This window comes from Euprymna scolopes, chromosome 30 (assembly GCF_053919585.1).
Source record: "Euprymna scolopes isolate OS-2025 chromosome 30, ASM5391958v1, whole genome shotgun sequence".
Taxonomy (NCBI): Eukaryota; Metazoa; Mollusca; class Cephalopoda; order Sepiida; family Sepiolidae; genus Euprymna; species Euprymna scolopes.
Window position 1 is genome coordinate 65,013,105 of NC_136511.1, and position 23,212 is coordinate 65,036,316.

Consider the following 23,212-nt stretch of genomic DNA (forward strand, 5'->3'; position numbering starts at 1 on the left):
AATTAAAAGGGAGACAACCAAGTTGTGTACATCATTGAAAAGCAAGGGTTAAAGAGAGGATTGCACCCAAATACTTTTTACTTTTGAAATTCCAACTAGAATTATATATATATTATAAAATCTGAACAAATTGAAATCATTTAAGCATATTTTACGCCAGGGCAAAAAAAAAAAAAAAAAAAAAAAAAAATCGATCAAGTTAAATGAATTTTTTTTTTTTTTTTTTTTTTTTTTTTTTTTTACTTCAATATATATATATATATATATATATATATATATATATATATATATATATATATATGGTATCCCTGGAATAGCTGATTGTCTGGAACATGGGAGTATGATATGGGAGGCTATCCAAAGAGTGAAAATAAAAAACTGACTTGGACGTCATTTGGCTCGATTTAGCTAATGCATATGGATCAGTGTCCCATCAAATGATTCAACCATCCCTTCAAATGCACCACATCCCAGAGGGAATACGCAAGATGATTGCAATGTATTTTGATGGATTTCACATGCGGTTTACCACAAATGACTACACGACAAACTGGATGAGACTTGAGGTGGGAATTGCAATGGGATGTACAGTATCGCCTATACTTTTTGTTTTAGCAATGCAAGTAATTCTCAAAGCAGCAGGAAACAATGTAAGCCCTACTAAATTAGGCGAAGAATGCGAAATGTAACCATTAAAGGCTTACATGGACGATACCACGATCCTTACATCAAAAGAAGCTGACACCCGCAAGTTACCCAGCATTATGGATGAAATGATGGTTTGGTCCAGAATGACTTTCAAGCCCAAGAAGTCCAGAAGCCTCTCTCTTAGAAAAGGAAAAGTGCATGAAGATATGTTTTTCAGTGGGTGGTCAGAAAATTCCTACAGTCTCAGAAGAACCAATAAAAAGCCTGGGAGATGGTATGATAAAACCTTGAAAGACTCCAACCAGGTTAAGATGACAATAAAAACCGATGAGATTAAAGACGATCGGGCGCTGTCCACTTCAAGGTAAATACAAGGTATGGTGTCTTCGACACATGCTCATTCCAATTCTTTTATGGCCTCTTCTCATATATAAAGTAACTATGAGTATGGTTGAGGCAATCGAAGCGAAAATAAACATATACGAGGAAAAGTCAGATTCCAGATGATGTTAGACAATTCCAACGACACTGTTGTAAAGACAGTACAACCCTCTCTTAAAACAGGAAGGAAATGGAAAGTCCGAGATGCTATAAATGAAGCAAAAGAAAACAGCCTTCAAAGAAGTCATTGGGTTCACTCAGACAGGGAAGTCTGGACTGGGAATGACCAGCATTCAAAGATGGTCTACGGCTACAACCAAAGAGCGCCAAGATCTGGTCATTCAGGAAATAAGGAGCAAGGAGAAAAGCAAAAGGCTCGTAAAAGCCATTCAACAGTCATAGCAGGGACAATGGACAAACTGGGAAGAAGCTATGAAAAGATCCATTACGTGGAATGACATCTGGCAAATGTCGCCGCTAAGGTTGAGTTTCATAATACGCTCAACTTACGACATGCTTCCATCAATGACTAACCTTGCCAAATGGAAGAAAGGGGATGATCCAACCTGTCCTGTATGCAAAGAAAAACCTCAGACTATGGAACATGTTCTTAGTTCCTGCAAAGTAGCCCTTGCTAATGGGAGATATACATAGTGGCACAACAGGGTATTGGAAGAACTGATCACAAAATGAGTAATCACATGAAGCCCGAAGCAGCTAACATAAGTCACAAGTTTTTTGCCGAGGGAGGAAAAATGTGGATCGGATCAAAATGTATAACTAGCCCATTGCTAGTATAGAACCAAAATATTCTCAGAATCGATGATTGGATAGTCGCCGCAGATCTCCCTGGCTGGCAAAGTAATTATCCAAAAATTATAAAAGGAAAGTCAACGGCCAGACATTGTTCTCTCATCAATAACAAAGAAAAAAATTCATTTTGATTGAATTGACAGTACCTTATAGAGAAGCAACACCAATACAAGATGGAGAAATATGAAGACCTAAAAAGAGACTTGACCCATGAAGGTTACATTACAATTCTTCGAGCTGTTGAGATTGGAGCAAGAGGTTTCATTTCAGGCTCTTTATATCAACTTTTAGGGCAGCTTGGAATTAAAGGCTGAAAAAGAAGCGCAGCTTGTAAACGTCTAACAGAAATTACTGAACAATGTGCCATCTAGCTCTGGGTTAAAAGAAATACCGAGTGGTAATATGTGTCCACAGTGCTGATTTATTTAATGATTTTCATTTTTTTTTTTGTTTAACAATTTTTTAGTTTATTTTCTTTTCATTTTCTTGTTTTGTTTTTCTATTCTTTCGATATGAGCGCGTCTTAACGAACTTGATATAGACAGCCCTTAAATTTAAAGGTCATGCAAACAAAGCCGTCGTTATGAAACGCCAATTTTTATACATTTTTACTGCATTGAACAGTAAATTCAAATGCGATTCAGATATCTAAGACTCACATCAACAAATGTGGCTGATGCGAAAAAGCCGTAACAAGGAAAATACTCACCTAGATTGGATTTACAATAACTTATAACAGCCAAGTAGAAACAACATTAATACGTGACAAAAAATAAAATTTTTTTAAAAAGCTGACGTTACAATCTAGGCGAAAAGGAATACCGTATGTTATGTTCGCAAGGGTCTACAGTGTAGTTATTACTGCGAGTAGTTTTTTTTTTTTTTTTTTTTTTTAGAAAAAAAAAAAACCACACACACACACACACACAATTATTATTGTTACTAATATTATTTTCTTCGATATGTGCATGTCCCAACAAATGTCAGAGGTAGCCTTTGAACATTGAACGACATGCACAAAGCCGTTGCTCGTAACAAGAGCCGTTTAATTATCAATGTCTTTTCTTTTAACTGTATTGAGCAGATAACTGGGCCTCACATCAGTGAGGGGGGGGCCCGATACGTGAACAAGCTGTAGAGAGGAAGGCCCCGAAACGGTGCATATTCTCTCCTGATGACCCAATATTATCTATAAGACGAAATAGCCCCCAAACATGACTACATAAAGTTTCAAAAGATGCTATGAAATATCCCCCCCCCCAAAAGCACCATCCTATAAAACTTAGACGAGGAAGTCCTAGAAGGCGCTTTATCTCTTGACAATAAATTTATCCGAAAAGAAAACAGCTAATAAACATCAGTATATACAAGCCTATAAGGTAAGCTGTTTCTCTCAAATACAACATCTGTTGTTTGCTTGCTTCATAGCGAGTTTCTACTACTGTTTCGGTAATAATTTTTATCCTCTATCTATATATATATATGTGTGTTCGTTCAAACAGTTTAAGAAAAAACTACTTGATATATTTTTTATGATACATACATGAAAAAAAATGAAGGTTTTTTTTTACACTAACCTGTGCATGTTCGAAATCTTTTTAATGAAAATTGTTTATGCTATAAAACCTGAATTTTAAGGGACAGTGCGGTCCAAACCAAAAGACGAATTCGCTTAGGACAAAAACTAAGATTAAGAAAATACTTTATTCTGATTGGTTGCCAAATTTGAGTATTTTCCTCCACTTCACAGAACTTTGGAAATCAATGATATTTCGCAAGGATAATGCATGTGACGCTAAGGTGTAACACACATGACAAATACCTTAATTTCTCAGGGGGGGGGGTCAATGAATAAGAATTTACTAACAGACTACTGCAATAATTAGAAGACTACATAAAAATTTAGAAAAACACATTTTTATCAAAAAAAAAAAAAGTAAACGGCACAATTTAGAGTTTATACATTGTTTAACAATGTTTAAAATATTCTTCCCGTTTTAATGTAATGCACATGATGCTAGAAAAGACTAAAAAACAAAAACAAAAAACAAAAAAAACAAACAAAAAAAACAAAAAACAAAAAAACAAAAAAACAAAAAAACAAAAAACAAAAAAACAAAAAACAAAAAAACAAAAAACAAAAAAACAAAAAACAAAAAAACAAAAAACAAAAAAAACAAAAAACAAAAAAAAACAAAAAACAAAAAAAAACAAAAAACAAAAAAAAACAAAAAAAAACAAAAAAAAAAAAGTCAGAGGTACTGTTTTTTTTTTATGCACTACATGGAAGAGTAATGCCTTAAGACTAAACAAGCCAAAAAGAGTAAAGTATTATAAGGGCGATTTTAAATAAATATTGCTGAAAACCTTTCTGAAATGTGTCACGTGACATGGAATGGCCCCATTCAGAATCGCCTCCCCAGCTCCAGTTAGTATTTTTTTAAATTCCATTTTCACTCCAAACAAGGCACAGTGCCACTTTGATGTAGGGGGCTACTATCAGGGGACATAAGTTGCAGGGATATTATGTAAGGAGTTGAGCAGCAAGAAGTCTGTTCACATTATACTTGAACTCCTGCATGTCAGTACAGTTGGGAAAGCAAGAACCTGGAAGGGAATTCCAAAGTCTAGCAGTTCTGGGGAAGAAACTCTAAGAGAAGGCTTTCTTAGGGATCTGTAGGGGAGGAATTTTGCTTCATGCCTGGTTTGTTGATGGAGGAGGGTATTTACGCCGAAGGGGTACAAGGGCTTGTAGTTTGTCAGAGCATTCACCATTAAAATACTTGTAGAACAAGCAGACTGATGCAACATTTTGATAGGACAGAGGTTGAAGCAGTTAAGACAATTCAGGACCCGCTTGAACCATGTCCAGGAGCAAGAGACTAGTAGATGCACGACTCAAATGTGAATACTCCATATATGGAATAATGGTGGCCTTGTAGAGGTACAGGATAGTTTCAGGTGTAAGCAACCAGGGCTGGGGAGTCGGAGTCGAGGCCAATTTATGGACCAGAGGAGTCAGTAAAATTCACTCAACTCAAACTCCTCAAAAATAGCATTTTTGCGGTGGAGAAAATTGTTCTATTTTATCTTAAGTGACATTTTTTCAAGGTAGGTCACTCAAACATTTAATATTACCCGCAGTTTTCTTTCTCGCCCTCTTGAATAAAAGCAATCACTGGGAAACGCATAGCTCCTGTCATCCCTGGTCTGTAAGCCAAGCCACAATAACATGCATGCGATCAGCTGTTCTCTTCTCGCACAAGTCTAATTTAAGGACAGAGTCTACCCCTATGGGTCTAAAAATGCATTTTTATTATATTGTCTAAAAGATTCTAAACATCTTTAAAACATTTTACGAGAACGCAGAAAGTATTCTGAAACGCATCAGTTAATATCCCCCCCATACTCTACCCAACATCCTCGCGGCATACATCACTTCTTGATGTTCTCACACGCCAAGTGTCAAGACTGTACGCAATTTCATTGCCAGGCAAATTAATAATTTTGATGATTCGTCATAAGTAGAATCTATAACTTGTTTACTAAATTCTTTCATATTTTATGAAAATTCGTTTTAGAAGGTACTAGCAGTTCAGCCCGGCTTTGTATGCATGCATGTATTAAAAAGTTTGACTAAAATTTCAAGCGTTTAGACCCAAGATTGGCGGAGGAGTTTGGTGGAGCATGCAAAGGTCAACTCTTCCAACTTTGACCTATTAGCAACCAAATTTTCACCCAAAAACTGATTAAAAGCTTGCTGTATGTCTGAATACCCTTTATGTAAAATTTCAAATGTTTAGACCCAAAATTGGCTGAATAGTTTGCTAGACATCACAACTTTGACCCCTTGGCAGCCAAATTTCGGAAAAAAAAAAAAAAAAAAAAAAAAATTAAAAAGCTTGCCCAATGTTTGAATTTGTAAAATTTCAAATGTTTAAACCAAAAATTGGCCGAGTAATTTGGTAAAGACCGCAGAGGTCAATTTTTTTTTTTTATTTATTTTTTTTTTACTTTAACCCAATTTTGACCCCATAACATTTGTTTTGGGCTCAAATCAAGAAGTTTAATCCATTTCCAAGTAACCTTTAAAGTATTTAAAACCAAAATTGGAGGAGTTTGGTAGAGTTGAACTGACTCCTTGACAACCAAATTTCTGGGCAAAAACCAATTAAAGATTTTAAATTTCAGTACCCCTTATGTCAAATCTCGAGTGTAGACTGAAAATTGACAGTACTTTGCTAGGGAAATGTACACAGACACAATTTCACCCTCGCTAAAAAAAAAAAAAAAAAAAAAAAAAAAAAAAAAAAAAAAAAAAAAAAAAAAAAAAAAAAAAAAAAAAATATCCAAGTCTTATTCTACGAAATTTTTCCTCTCCAGGGTGGTGGTAGAAGGTTGCTAGCCAACGTTTTCTGTAGTCAATCATGCATAATGGTACATTTAAAAAGAGCAATGAGGTTTTGTTCATTCAATTTGTTTTTGTGATTTTGCCTCACTTTCGTATTTTTGAATATCTGGTCTCTTAAAAGATCTGTTTGAACAATGCCTTGTAAGCCAGTATTTCATAGAAGAAAAATAAGCAAAGCTATGAAAGCCGCTTTGAAACGAAGATCTTAAAAACAAGAACTCACAAAATAAAGTTGGGGGAGGGGAGCGCCATTAGCCGCTTTCAGTTGTTACTGATCCATTGTTTTATGCATCATGTATTCAGTCATTTATATGTAAACCTATGTATGTTACTTGGAATTCAAAAAATTATTTCTAAACCGATTTTCTAACCTAATTTGCCTTTAAACTTAGTTTTGTTTTTGTTCTCATTTTTATGTTAGAAATTAAGTCTTTTTGTGGTCTTTTCAGATTTGAATTATATACTAATTACTAAAAATAATTTAAATATAAACATGTATCCCTATCAGTATGGCAAGACTGACATCAGTTAAATTAAGTGTATTTGAGCACTTTCTGCTATCTGAAAGTTTTGTTTGTAACTGTACAGCAAATGAAGATGAGAATGATGATGACAGTGGAACTGGAAAGGTGTGTGAAAGTAAGATAAGTACATTTTGTGGTCTTGGTAAAAGTGCTCCAACAAGCTTATAATTTGAAGAGACATTTGAAACGTCACCATCCAAATATTCTTGAAAAGGTTAGAGAAAATAATCAAACTGTATCACTTCCAAAAGTGATGGTGCAAAGACTGCTTTAATTAAGATCAGTCTTAGAGGACATAGACAACCCATCATTGTCTAACTGAAAGCCATGGCACTCAACAGAATTGGAAGAGCTTTTGCTATCATACACTGTAACAAAAGTTACAAGCTGAAGACTTGACAGCAAGAGTTTATTTGAATTGAAAAAAAAAAAAAAAAAAAAAAAAAAAAAAGAAAATTTTCAATCTGACTGAAAAAGGTCTTGTAGCTAATGGGATACTCGACTCAAACAGAAGAGCCACATCTTACTGATAATGATATTCTGTTGGCTTCAATATTTGTAGATAAAACAAAAAAGATGAATATTTCTAGTGGAAGAGCAGTGCAAAAGAATTTCTTTGCAAAACTTGGAATATAAATGAAAGGTCTTCTGAGCAAATCATTAGAATATTCTAGTTTACACTGCAAATATTGAAGTGGAGTCTTCATCTTCAAGTGATGCTGAGAATTTTGAAAATTTTGTTAAGAAATTAGCACTACAGAAAGCTAAGAAAAAACTAGACCATGCCACCACTGAAGCTCAACCTGTGGAAATGAAAATAACTAAAATTAACAGAGCGTTGGCAGAAATAGAAAATATTGAATACAACAGAAAACACCCATTATTTTTGCAGGAAATAATCAAAAGCTACCCCAGAAATAAGTAGCTCTCACCATCGCAGCAATCCCTGACAAGTTAACGTGGAGAGACTTCCACTGATGCTCTAAGATCACTCATCATCTGCTTCAGAAACAAGACATTATAGAAGTCATTATTTCTAAGGACTTACAATCATTGAACAGAGTTTCAGGTTTCATTTCAATAAAGGATTGATTACAATATTCTTTTTTGCTTAATGTTTAAGCAGTTGTCTTGTAAATTTATGTTTAGTTGTTTGCAATGCAAGTATTTTCTTTGTATATTGTATTTTATGTGTTGTGTTGAAAAGCTGCTCATTGAAAACTGAGCGCCCTTGTTTAAATATTTACCAGAAAAAAAAAAAAAAAAGTGCGTGTGTGTGAAAAAGTGGTAGTAGGTAGGCTCGAACCTGTACCATGAAGGAGGAAAAATCGTGGAAAACGTGACGACTTTGCTATTGTGCCCATCGCCAAACCAGAAGTGATGTAGGTTTAAATTAAGGCTGGACAATCTAAAAGGGATGACTAAAAAATATCAGCGGAGAAAAAAAAAAAAAAACCCTCCCTGTAGAAAAAGGCCCAGCAGAGGGTGAAGGAATTAATGTTTTGGCCAATTTGTTTTTTTATGTCATCTGAAAGGTCATGCTTCGAAATGATACCGACCTTGTAAAAATCCGTTGCCTCTGTCAAAAGTTTTAGGCAAACATACATTTAAACAGACAGGTGAGATTTATATTTTTGACGAGCAGCTCTCAGGTTGGGTGTTATTTGCCTTTGGGAATTTACCAAAAACTATGGATATTCGAGAGTGTACAGTTATATCACTGAAGAAAAATTAAGGATAATTAGCAGTGTGCATGCATAATAAAAGAGGAATTTATGAAAATTCAGAGAATAGAAACCGTACCAGTCGAGTGTTTACTACAAACATAAGTGATTTTGTTAAAAACATTAAGGAAAATGTAAATAAAATTAATCTGTATCATGCGTCCATTTGCCAGTTACGCCTATGAAACTACTGCGCTGATCTGCCTGAAATTTTGTATGGATATTTGTTATGATAAAGTGCAGCGGACCAAGTATTATGATATGTTAAATTATGCCGATTCATTTACTAAGTTTAACACTTAGAAAGCAACACTTCAATTTGCATAATGCATTCATACACATCAAAAAGAAAAAACAGGCCTTTTTACTTTCGTAATATAGAAAGTACAAGCGTTTAGCTCTGCAAGAAAAATTTTGTGTTACATTTAAGTCCACGAATTTTTGGATGAAATAAAAACAAAAAAAACAAAGTGGTAATAGTTATAACAAGTAATTGGTATGTCTAATGTACTAACATGGTCATCTGGTGTTATCTGAAGACGGGGGAACTATAATAGAATAAAAAATGTGCATAGCTTTTTTTTTTTTTTTTTTTTTTTTTTTTTTTTTTTTTTTTAAAACCTACTCCCCAGTTAAGGATTTCTCTTCAGAAGAAATAAGATACGATAAGATCTTGATCTTAATTTGAACTAGTTGAAAAAAAAAAAAAAATCTTGTCGATCTGACCAATTTGTTTCTGGTGGCACACAAGAGAATGGATATTACAGAGAATAGATATTACAAAGATTACACAGAACGGGCCCATTCTGTGCAAGGCAATGCTGTCAAAAGAATCAGCTTTGTGGATGTGTACTGTAATTTTCAACTTTTAGCTAGCCTGGGTGCCCGGGTGTTAAGTGTGTGTTGAGAAAAAAAAAAAAAAAAAAGTGGTAGACAGGCAAGCTTGAACCCGTCCTGCCAAAAAGGAAAAGAATGAAAAAAAAAAAAAAGTTACATCTTTGCTGTTGTGTCCATCCCAAACTGTTGTGTCCATCCCAAACTGGAAGTGGCAAAGATTTAAATTAAGGCTATCTAATCAAATAGAGGGGATGACTTTCGAAAATATCGAAGAAAAAAAAAAAAAAAAAAAAAAAAAAAAAAGAGACCCCTCCTTGTAGAAAAGTGCCCAGTTGAGGGTGAAGAAAATGTTTTTAGCCAATTTTTCGATAGGTCATTCAAAGAGTTTAGCTTCCAAACGATACCGATCTCAAAAATCCATAACCTCTGTCAAAAGTTTTAAGCAGGTATACATACACAGGTGAGATTTATATTATAAACTAGCGGAGATACCTGGCATTACCCAGACATTGGCATTTTTCATTGAGTAATGTATACCACAATACATTACACACGTACTCGAATAAAAAGGAGGATATAAAGACTGGGGGGGGTGGCTTATTAAAAAAAGTGAAAAATCAGTGATCTCAAGTTGTTTCCAATTGATGAAGAATGACGTCATTGCCAGAAATTACCCCACTCTGCTTATTCCCCTCTACTCTAATATACAGGAGGAAATAATGTCAGAATTCTCATTTAATCACTCGCTAATCCATGTGATGATAATCTCAAGTTATCCCCACTTAACACCATAATATGCAGAGGAACGATATCACTGGAAGTTACTCCACCCCCCTCCCACTTTCCACCTACTCTATTAAACAGAAGATAATGTCTGGGGAGGATTGTCCCATCTAAATTTGCACAATTGTTCTGATCTTGAGCATTATTATCACGTTTCAGTAGATGTAACTTCTGACCTTCGGATCTATTTTAAACTGTGGCATAACAGATAAAATACTAAGTAAAAATTCAGCTCTGTTACTCTTCTGGAAATGGAAGGGTCAATACTCAGCACAGGAGCAATACTAAAAATAGAGTTGCAAGTTACTTAATCCTGACCGGACAAACATCCTAAGTGAACGAGAAAATGCTATCCCCAGTGGATTAAATAAGAGGTTCCATTTAAAATTCTGTGTACTTCCAGAATTTTACAAAACACCTAAACATCAACCATAACTCAAGATAAAAACAGTAGTCCGAATAATCCAAAATTAGAGCATCCATCTCTGGAAATGGCCCTATATGAAGATCATCTTTTAAAGTTAATATTTAAGAAAACAAATGGAGTAGCAGCATCAGTGAAGGATGTTCAGAGATTTAATTTAAAAGCTGCTCCCAGACTTTATAAGCAAAAATATTTCTAAAATACAAAAATTTGCCTTTCTGTGGATTTGAATTTCATTTTCAAAAATAGTTGAAGTCACAGCAAGGGAGGAGATAGATAGCAAAATTTACAGATCTTTTGCGAAAATCAAGTAAATTAATACAGTAGCAGAAAGCATTAATTACTGGAATATTTAATGAATTAAGTTTTTTTTGTAATAATGAAAATTGAGAAACAAATTTGAACAATGTTCATAAAAAAAAAAAAAAAAAAAAAAAAAAATTTGAACAATTTGAAACCGTCACTAGCGGAAAAATTTTTGGTTAAGATTTACTAAAATTTTAAGCATTTGTGCACTCGAGATTTCTATTTGTTTTGATTTTTTTTTTTTTTTTTTTGAACTTTCACAAAAGTCATGTTGCTTCTCTGCCCAGATTTAACTTTCCCAAAAATAAAGACCAAAGAAATCACAAGCGCAAAAGTGCTAAAGCATTTAACAGTTCATTTTTTTTTGTTTTGTTTTTGTGGTGAAAATTTTAGTCTTACATTCAAGCCTTTATTCATTTGCATCAATGAATTAGTTTTTACGTCCGTTTGTTAGGTTTATATAATCCTTAAACCAATTGAAGCTATCGATCAGAAGTAGATCGTCAACTTCTGATCATTTAAAGCAAATGAGACCAACTTCAAAATTGTTGACCGACTTGCCGTTAGGCTGGGGTATCATTCTGTTCAGTTATAGGAGGTTTACTTTCCCAGAATTTACCTTCTAAGATAGCATTAGCATGCTGCTAATTGCCTAAGGCACATCTAAGAATGCCGATGGGGCTGTTCAGGCATTTTTAGAAGTTAAAATGACTAGCTGGCTTTCCAAAACTAGCTGACCTTGTGTCTAACCTCCTGCAGAGGAGGTAAATAAATACATTCTGGACAGTATAGAGAGATGCATGTCGAACAGGAAACTTTATTGGTTTGGTCACATTGAAAGAATAGATGTAAGACACTTGAGGCGCACAGTCAATTGGATGGATTTGAGAGGAAGGAATAAATAAAGACCTCAGAGATAATTTTTTTTTTTAGCATTAAAAAAAAAAAAAAAGCCTGCAGCATTAATCCCAGGGGTGTTGAACCAGCTTCACCCCCCCCCCACTCCAAAGGAGGCAGTTTCATAGGAATATCAAGTTCACTAACAGTCCCCAGTCGCATCTATATCCTATTCAGGGGAGATAACAACTGGGATTTTCTTGCAAGGAGGTGTCATCATTCTTACAGCATCTGATATTCCCAAATGGGAACCCGTCTGGTACTGACCAGGCTCAAATTCAGTGATCTAACAATAACAAGAAGCAGTTTGAACAGACATGAAAGCGAATATAAGGATAAAAGAAAAGTATCTCGTGTAAATTGCACACTCAGAGTTCTACAGGTGTGCAGTTCTAAGAAGCTTTGTTCATGAAATCTGCATTTAGATTTTTGCACAGAGAGAATTGAGGATATTGTTGATAGTGGTTGTAGCTAAAGTGTTTTTCTTAAAGGAGGGGGGGGACCATAGATTGAAGCTCAGATGAGCATTTGCTATGAAAACAATAGAGCAGAGACAGGCTCACGTCTTCTGTGAGAAGTGTTGCAGGGAAGAGAAAGGGGCATCACCTAGGTTTTAAAGCAGAAAAAAAATTGGATAAACTTAGTCATGCTTTCTTTTAATAATATTCAAACTCCAATTTTGTAGGGTGTGTACGTGTGTGTGTGTGGGGGGGGGGTTTAACACAAAACAAATTTTCAAATAAAATTACAAACTGGGTTAAATCCTGAAAAATGAGACCTGACAGATCAAGGTCACATAAAAATATTTTCATTGTATTTACTTTCTATTTTTTCATATCTGGAGACCAAAAACTAATACATAAGGTATTCGAACCCATGCAAAACTTTATATTTGGGTTTTAGCCAGGGAAAATTGGTGCAAATATATAAAATTAATAAAAATTTGCCAGGTGAAGGTCGAACGATAGCATTACGAATATGCATTCGCAATCTAATAGCTATTGGCTCACATTTTAATTTTTAGCCTTGCAGTACACAGGTCTTCATAGCTCAAGCATTAATGTCAAAGGAAAAAAAAAAAAAAAAAAAGCTAAATGTTTTTGTTCAGATTCTCTGTAGTGGTATATAGTTTTTTTTTTTTTTTAATCATTATTATATATTGGGTCCAATATAATAGAATGAAATCTGCAGTAATCAAAATAATATTTAAGCCTACTTTATGACGAAGCAATGCCAGATGACCTGCTAGTATAACTGCTATTTTGATGGGGGAGCCTCTTTATATCCATTTGTTACCAGGACTGAGAAATTCAGTGGCATAGAGTCAGACAGATTAGAACTCTTTAAAAGTTCTAAAGTCATTAAGGCAAGCGTTTTCATCAATTTACTTATATATATATATATATATAACATACAGTTTAAGGGTCTTCCACTATTGAAAGCACATGCAAGATTTCTTTTATGAAGTATAACTTAGGAATGAATTGAATTTGGTTTTGAAAGGATTACATATGTATATTATACACACGTTAAAAATCAGTCTTGCTCTAAGATTTCAACTAAACCAAGCAATAAAGTATATTTCTTTCCAATTCTTTGATCTACACAAATTATCTATTAGGTTTTTAACTGAAAAAATTAAACGAAAACTGGACGTGCCACTCATTTTAATTACTACCCTCCCCCCATCTAACATTTGATCAATTGCAAGTCTTCAGATGAATCCACAATTCAGCACAGCAAGAAAAACTTTATGGAAATGCCATAGAAGTGCAGGGAAAACCGGTTTTCCATTAACAGCTTACAGGGGGGGGGGGATCCTACCAACAATATCTTATACTTTCGGAAAGACAAATAAAAGAAACTTCTCACTAACAATGTTACTTACCAAAACTTGAATAAGGAAAAAAAATAAAATAAAAATTGGAGGACGAATAAGATTCGCACCAGGTTTAATCACGGTCTTAGGTTGGTTGCAAAATTTACAACCACGGCCACGCATGCTAACAGCATGTTAAAAAAAAAAAAAAAAAAGTTTCATTTATTTAAAAATTTTAAAGAATCAGTTTGGAATCGGAAATTAGACTAATTTTTCCAATTAATCGTACCAACATTAATAGATACATGTTCAAATTTCATTTAAAAAAAAAAAAAAAAAAAAAAAAAAAAAAAAAAATCACTATAGAATAAATTTGTTGGAGCTAAATACAAAGTTTAAATTAGAATCCTTAGTCCATGGATTTTCAAGCAAAATACTGATGTTTGAAATTATTTTGCTAAATAGCACATATAAAAGGAAAATATTAATGAAATGCCTTTGAGGGACACAGAAAGGCAATGATTGTTGAAAACAAAAGGATATGATAATTGGTTTCCAAATACAGAACTTATCCTTGAAAGTTCCATATTGTTAGAAAATTGGTATGGTGTAGGTTAAAACCCAAAGTTTCTGGCAATTCATTCAATAATTCAGTAATAATTTTTATTACTTGGAGGGGGGGGTATTCGCCATTGCAGAATCCCATCTGCACAAGGAAAGTTTTTGTGTGCGTGGGGAGGGAGGGGGCATTTTTATTTATGGCGGCTGCCACTACTCCTTTCCCTTGTGCCCCTCCCCACTCCCGCTCCAATTAAATTATAAGTTGGAGAAATAAGAGATTTGAATAAAAAATAAAGTGAAAAAAACGTAATAATTGAAAACTAAGTCAGTTGTCCCTTTATCACAAAATCACACAAGGTATATGGTGTCCAAATAGTCACTGAAGAGTTATAAATTATTTATACCATTAATGGTTATTTCTTTCAGATATTCTACAAATTGTGGATAAGTATAGCATTGAACAACGTTCGCAAGTTGTGAACTTGTTTTACCCAAATCAGGGGTCAATTTTGAGACCACATTATTTCACTATAGCAATGTCAAATGGCCACCACGTTTGACTTTTTCTTAGGATATCTTAGACCGTTAAACCCCAAATCCTACAAGAATCGAAGGAAAACATCAGGAACGAAATAAGTTAAATCACAATACAGAGATTCTACAATCTGTTATTAATGTTTTGGAAAGAGCACAAATATGTTAAGCTGAAAACAGACAACATTCGACATTTTTTCATAATGGTTTGAATTTTGCATTTTAAACTTTCCCAATGTCTTAGATGGTGTTAAAAATTATGAAAAGATATCAAAAAGGAGGAATCTATTTAAGTTCAAAATCCTTCAGTGACTTTGGACATCCTAGTAATATGATAAACATAACGCAGAACAATTTCGATTTTATTTTCAATATTTAAAACATTGGAATTGTATTTTTATTAATCTATAAAAAGGTGTGTGGAGGGTGTGCGCGCGTGCATTTCCCTACGTAATAACTGTCCAGTTTTAGTCCGACTAAATTTGATATACAGGGTACCGAGATTTCGGAAAATCTATGTGATTGAATTTCGGTCAGAAATTTGGCTGTTAAGGGGGTCAAAGTTCAACGATTTGACCTTTGAGAACTCTACCAAACTGACAATTTGGGGTCTAAACATTTGAAATTTTAGATATAGGTTCTTGGACATGGATCTAACTTAATAACTTAATTCGAGCCCAAAACAATTTTAAGGGGTCATAATAGGGTCAGAGTTACAAAATTGACAGTTTTTTTGCTCAGCATACACCTCCAAACACCCAGGTAACGTGGGGTACCCATGCTAGTACTTAATTTCATAGTATACTTATATGTTGATTTTATTTAATATTTCAAATTTTTACTGGACGTAAAGAATGTCATTTCAAAGCCTTTAAGACAGTTTCAATAAATTTTCCACATTTCAAATAGTTTTTCCAAGGTGATAATACAAATAAGGCCTTTTCAAGTAAAAATTCAACAAATAACACCTGTATTTAGGGAGGATAAATACATCTCATTCTCGTTAATCATACCTTAAAAATTGTGTCAAAAAAATAAATAAATAAATAAATAAAATATATAAATAAAATAAATCTTAAGTAAACAATTTAATCTGTTAATGCAAAATTATTTTGAACAACAAATCTGATCAAATGAAATTGCAAGTGAAGTATAATATAAGTGTCCTCACTGCCCGTCACCCAATATGAAACAAGCTTTCAAATCAATTAAAACATTGAAATTTACAGGAGTTATTCAGGGTTAAAAAAAAAAAAAAAAATTTTGTGACATCCGGCAGTTACTGCTGGAATGAGACAAGCTGCATGGCAGGTGTATGAAAGTAACCTGTCTGCAATTTTTCTGTCTTGTAATAAAACTATTGTGTCCTAGTGATTATGTACTTGGAAGAATGACAGCACTTTGGGGTATAAAAACACATCGTCAAGCAGAGATGAAAGAAAAATAAGAATTCACAAGTCTTCTAGTACAAGTAATACTGTTTTTGATCCAGCTGACATCTCAATATTAAAAATCGTTTGCTTTTCTAGTACAGAAAAGCAATTGTATTACCAAAAACAGTTGTGCATGAACTTTGACATGTGATCTATTTGTGATGTGGTGGAGAAAAAAAAAAAAAAAAACACTTAGTTCTGAAGAGATTTCAGAAAACTTAATCTAACGCCATTTCCTTATGGAAAGGGAGTGTGAGAACCAAATTTTCCATCTTTATTCCCTTGAACAGCACTAGACTCATCAGCAGCTCACCGTTTAGATTTTGAGGCTGCCTTCAACTCCATTGACAATCCTGGTGCATCATGCAAGCAAAAAGCCCTTACAAAGCTTCGCCTTATCCATGCTTTTTTTTTTTTACAAGGTAGTCACCACTTATCAAGGCCTGGAAGCCACTCAGGGATAAGGGTTATTGCATGTACAGTATGTTAGTGTTGGAGATTTGATAAAGTGTCTTGAGGGGGCAGTTCATCAGGAATTTATGTTGGACTTGAAGACATCCAGGTTGTATTCAGGTGGGAATCAGGCAAACAGAACAGAGTTCCACAGGCGTGCACTTCTAAGAAAGAAGCTTTGCTCATGGAATCTACATTTTCGTTTTGACACAGATAAAGAGTGGGGAAAATTTTTGACAGTGGTTTCAGCTAGACGGGTGTTTATTGTGAAAGATTGGTGAGGGGGGACCAGAGACATGATAAATTAAAGACTGGTGTTCAGATGTGCACGATCAACTCTTCGAGTACACCATACGCTCTCAGAATCATCTATTGAGTGTCAAACCTGGAAAGTGGATCTTGGGTTTACTTTTCACAGCCCTGTAAAAAACACATTTTGTCCTTATGTTCCCCAAGCAATGTTTTTGACAAAGGGGAAGATTTGGTGTTTACTGGGTTGGAATCTCTCCGAATAACATTTATCGTTGTTAGCTCTATCTTGGATTTTTTTTTTTAGCTACTTACATCATGTGGCTTCATGTCTTGTCTGCAGTGTGGGGGGGGGGGGAGAAAAAAAAATCACTGGAGTCAATCAAGTGAAAAGGTGCGGCTTGTGCTGCAGGAGGCTGCACTTTGCATGTGCATTAAAGATCTATGTTGGAAGCAGTCTCTAAAGAACAAGGTCTTGAAAGACATGAAATCATTTCTTTACTTAAAGTCAGCCATTGTTGTAACCAGACAGAAGGTTACTTATTTGGGGCACCGCTAAATATAGCTTTGTGCACTGCCAACGACCCTTATGGGAGCATCAAGAGATTTCAATATCAACCAAAAAGCATGTCTGAATATGCTTTCTAATTAATTTTCCTCTATACCTGTGAGACATAGCCAATGAGAATAGTCAATCTGCTGAAGTTTGTATTAGACAATATGAAGTTTGGCATGATGATTGAGCTAGCAGTAGTTCAATAGCGGTTTTCCACCTCATTCTGGTTTGTTAAGTCTTTGGCTAAATATCCAGAGAGAAAATTTGCGATGTAATCTTCCCAGCCTAGGTGGTGCAACTGTGTTGGTGGGCAGCTAACGATATGTGACAACCATCAAGGACAGAGTCCTCAGGTCTATGGATGGTTGATTTTCAGCAATGGAATCATTGGTTAACTATATCTTACATAGACATGAAGACCAGGAAAAATAACTGGCCCAATCCAACCACAAACTAGCCTCTAATTATAGATTTATTACATTAAAACTTATACTAGGAGGTACATGTGCAATAATTTGTTGTACAAGTTTAACAATTTTTGATACCAAGCTCCATCATTTTGGCTGTTGAAGTCTTGATCTCTAACAGATATCTGGTTTAATCATTTTATGGTACATCAAAATTCACTTACTGCAAACTCATTTTTGCTTAAAGTTCTTAACATTTTCAATTATCTTGATGGCATACATTTTATAACTAGTCTTCAAAAATTTAGGTTTTATGGAAATGGCTACAGACAAGGTAAGAGACCACTTGCCAATGGTAAGCATTTTAGTTTGACTCCCACCTAAATAAAAACAGCAATTCTTCCCCCTTTGTAAGAAACATTGCTATTGGGATAAAGGCTACCATAAATAAATGCAAGGTCTACTTACTATTATCATTTAATCCAATAGTTATGACTTTAAAAGGTACTATCACTCCAAGTCAGAATCAACTTGGAAAAATTACCACTTTGCAGGGTGGTTTCACAATTAGAGATAGTTAAGTTTATAACAAGGAACACTGTCTAAATGCCATGAAACATAGAATGTAAGGAATCTATCCAAATGGATTAAACAAAAGTTTAATGAGAAAAAACACCACAAGGCCACCGAAGAAGGCATCAATTGAAAGTGAATAAAGGAACATTCAGAGATTTTTTATATATATATATATATATATATATATATTCTAAATTATATGATATTGAGCATCTTACAATTCATTCCTTTAATTCACTTGGCATTTACAATTCGACAGTATCTGCTTCATAGCATAAAATCATTCCCTTTATTATATCAATAAATCTGCTTTGCTCTTAACTCAGGAAATAGCAACTAAAAAAAATAAAAAATAAAAAAAAAAAAAAAAATTGGTCATGATTAAAAAATCCAAAAAGTGGAAAAGTTATTTCTTCTGATGAGTTAAGGGCAAAATAGATTCATTGATATAACCAACTTAATCATTTTGTCCTACAAAACAGATATGGTCAAAAATTGTAAATGTCAACTGAATTAAAGAAATAAATTGTAAGATGGTCAATATCATGTAATTTGGAATATAGACGTTTGTCATTTATTCATTATATCCTCTAATTACATTTAACTTCTTGAATTGTAATATGTAAAACGGAAATATAAGCGAATAAAGAATATTTCCATGGATATATAACACGATTTCAATGTGCTCGGAAATCCAGGGTTTTGTTTTTTTATAATGGTAAAGGCTTTGTGTAGAACCAACCACACTCTTTGGTATTACTGCTAACATTTGTCAGTGCAGATGATTGCCACAGGACAGCATATAACAGGTTTAGATCAGAGTTTCTTAGATGCAGGTTTTAATGAATACTAAGAAGTGCATCTCCCCCAGTGAATTAATGCGCCCCCAGATACCAACCTGGAAATTTCTATGACTCGGCACGGTACAAGCCTTCTCAAGTGGTCAACCATCTGTTACTGGTGAAGCTCAACGTTGCTTAACCGGTGATATGGCAAGAACCGGCGTGTCAATGCGATTGTGCCCCCTCCCACACACCTGTAGTTTATAGACCATGCTACGTTTGTTTAGATAGGATTATCACGTCTAATTTCTAAGGTATCCTGTTTATTAGATGGAAGTATAGAAGAGTTAAATTCCTCTTCCCATGTTAAGGGGTTTCTAAATAACGTTATTTAAGCACAGTCTGTAAACTGCACAAGTAAAAAAAAAAAATAAAATAAAATAAAATTCTTCAGTTATTGGACTTCCACTCCCAGACAACATTCGATATCTCTACTGGTAAATAAAATTACTTTCAACAATTATTCAATGAAAAACTATTTTGTCTAGCAAACAGATGAATGCATTGATGCTTGTTTACGCATGACAGTTGAATACAACAGCTGTTTATTATATTACATAAAAAAATAATTTTAAGCAACCATAAGCAAATAGAAAACGCAGACCATCCTAATACTACACTGCAAATTGCATACCATAACCCAATTGTACATTAATCTATATTGTATTAGTACTTAGGTTCGTACAAGTGTTTCTTGCATCAACATGACTGATTTTATTTGCTATCAATCCATTATTTGAAAACGGATAAGTTCTAACTTAAAATCATTAAAAAAATTTTTTTAAGGGAGTCACCACTTATCAAGGCCTGAAGGCCACTCGAGGATAAAGGTTAATGAATATACAGTGGTCAAAGAGACAGTAATTGTTAATGGTGGCAAGTGGGTGTAATTTGACTAAGGGGCGGTTCAAGAACTTGTTTACATTGAACTTGAAGACTACCATATTCTAGTAAGCCAGAAAGCAGGCCAGCAGATCAGAATTAAATTAATCTACCAGAATGCATTTGTTTCTTCATAAATATGTCAATTTAACGTTATGTTAATTTAAATGCAATACAACCGACATCTCTCCACTCAAGTCACTACATAGTGTCCTGGTAGGCACAATCCCAAATAGTATTCTTTAAATGAAAGGGGTAATATATCTAGTTTGAGAGAGAAAGTTAAAATTACTTAGATTGAAATTTGAAAGCATTTAAAATGTTGAATAAAGGGATAGAAATTACTTTAAAATATGAAAAGATTGTTAGCATATGAAGTGTAACAATTCTTTAGTCATTTAAAAAAAAAAAAAAAAAATATCCAGTCACTTACGGTTCCTTTAATTTAAGGACACCCTATAAACTTAAGTTTTCTAAATCCCATTTAAAAAAAGAAAAAAAAAAAAAAATTGATACAAATTTTTAAAGCGAAGCAAACACACACAACCGAACTAATGAAAGAATTTCAAAAACTATATGACGAATATACTCAGTGAACCAAGTGCAAAAGATACTATAACATAAAGGGACAGTTAGAATCTTTAGTTACTCAAACCGAGAGATCTTAACTAATGGGAGAAGGTTTAGCATCAGGTAGAATATCCCATCCCAGGAAAAACAGTGATAAGAAAATACACAAAAAAGTGAAATGCGTTTTGAAGCTCAATCCTTTAGCCGACAAATATCGAAAAATTAACAAAAAACCACACATTCATTCCTTCACTGGGCAGAGTTATTTTTTTTTCAAGTCATCATATCGGTTGGCTTGACTACGCTTAATTTTAATGCTCTTGGCTTCCACTTGTGCCATAGAGGCATCAGCCATGGCGTTACGTTTAACCTTTTTTTCTCCTTTATGTTAATTCGCGCCCGCCTGCTTATCGCTTTTTTAAACACCTCTCTTCACCCAAACTGCTCACTTGTTTTAACCCTTCCCCCGGGTTCCTTGCTACACCACTTACACGCGGGGAACCCCGCTAGTCTAAGAACCTATCAAGCTTTATACGGTTAAGAGGACCAATTCATATTAAATTTGAAGAGAAATAAGTTACATAGAACTTTAGTGTATCATTAGATCAATAAAAACGAATGAGAAATTAAAAACCTTTATGCCATGGCATTTCATATCAAAATGCTTCTCATCAGAAGAGAGAAGTCTGCATTATACAGATATACAAACAAAAGATTTAACATTTACATTAAAAATTGAAATATAAAGATAAGCATTCACCTTCAAATGCCATGGCCTGGAAATTTTTTCTATATTGATCTGATGATACAATAAAGTGCTAAGTTCTGTTCCTCATCTAATTTAATTATAAATCAAGTTAAAATTAAGTTTACGAGCCAAAAGCTTCTGTAAACTTTAAGCAAATAAAAGCATCTATATAGTAATCCCAACCAAAGAAAAGCTTGATGCAAACAAAACATACTCAAAAATATTAAAATTTCCTTAATCTGAAGCTTCAAAGAATGCATGTTTTTCAGAGGAAAGATAGCAAATTACAGCAGATTATAAATTTGCTGGTAAATTGAAACTGCATTATATGAAAACTAATCATATGGGAGCATGGGAAGTTAGCATAAAGAATTCATGCAATGGAGAAAAATTAAAAGTTAAAAATTAAAAATTCAGATGAAAGGATACAGTGGTTAGGCATTTCCAAAGACAATCATACGAGTCAATGTTCTCATATGAAGCAGTTGGATTTACAATGTTGACAAAGATCCAAATTAAAAACCCAAAATGTGCATGATGCAAACCTATAAAAAGTCTAGTTGGCAAACAAAGGATTACTCCATGGATTACGGAAATCTTAATTTCTTTTTGCAGATCCTTTCAAACAAATTCTTGTAAATTATAATTTACTTTTTTTTTTTTTTTTTTTTACACACAAAAGAATCACCACTTCGTAAGGACCAGAGGCCACTCAATGATAAGGGTTAATGAGTGTATAGTAAGCAATGGAACAATACCGTAGCAATCATTAGTGGAAATTTGGATTACTTAAGGAGACAGCTCACCAAGAACTTGTTTATGTTGGACTTGAAGACAACCATATGGTAAACAGCTGGAAAGCAGATAAACGGAACAGAGTTCCACAGGCGTGCAGTTCTAAGAAAGCTTTGTTCAGGGAATCCACATCAAGGTTTAGACACAGATAAAGAGTGGGGAAATTATTGATAGTGGTTTCAGCTAAAAGTGTTTTTCATGAAAGTTTGATAAGGGAGGGTACCATAGATTGGAGCTCAGACGAACACTTGCCATGAAAATGATAAAGTCAATGTTCATGCGTTATAGAAATTGCTAACTCAGAATATTCAAATTAGTTTCAATAGGGATTAAATTTTTCAATGAATGTAAAGGCACCATTGAAATTTACCTTAAATTTAATTTGGGCATAGTGGGTTATCCACCCTATATACTGTCCATTTGGGTTCTATGTTTGTATATTAGTGGTACCATGTGACAGCTTGCAAGGAAAAAAAAATACAACCACCATGTATATTAATCAAACTTTTACTGAGGCAAGTAATGAATTTAATTTACACAAAACAAAATATGAAGAGGGTTCCATTATGACAGAAGTGCAGTTGTTGGCTCTTAGTTATTGAATGAAAGATTTACTTGCAATGATCTCTTGGACTAGTGTTGTAATGCAGTCGAATGTTAATAGACTTCAACTGTTAAAGTTGAAGTGGGGGGGGGGAGCAATCTTAAACATTTTAGTTAACTAGCATAACACTCAAGACAGCAGTAATCGAATATATATAAGAGCATATCTGAGAAAATAGACCACATACTGTCTGCACATCCCTCAGCTAACATCCACATCTGTGGTGACTTCAATGTCCATAACGTGGAATGGCTGACCCATTCAAATAAGACAGACGATGAGGAGAGGTTTTGTCATGATTTTGCCATTACTTATGACCTCCCTCAGATTGTTCGCGAACCCACCCATGTGCCCGATGCACCCGGTCAATATGCAAGCCTCCTAGACCTTTTTCTATCAATTTTCCCTGAGCTATATTCATGTTCCATTCATTCT

At 34.1% G+C, this 23,212-nt stretch overlaps 1 protein-coding gene across 2 annotated transcripts in view; it reads right to left on the reverse strand.

Annotated features, from left to right (window-relative positions):
- The window catches only part of LOC145254829 (RAB6-interacting golgin-like), a 73,137-nt gene that overhangs the window by 32,594 nt on the left and 17,331 nt on the right, over positions 1–23,212 (reverse strand). The gene's annotated exons all lie outside the window — the stretch shown is intronic.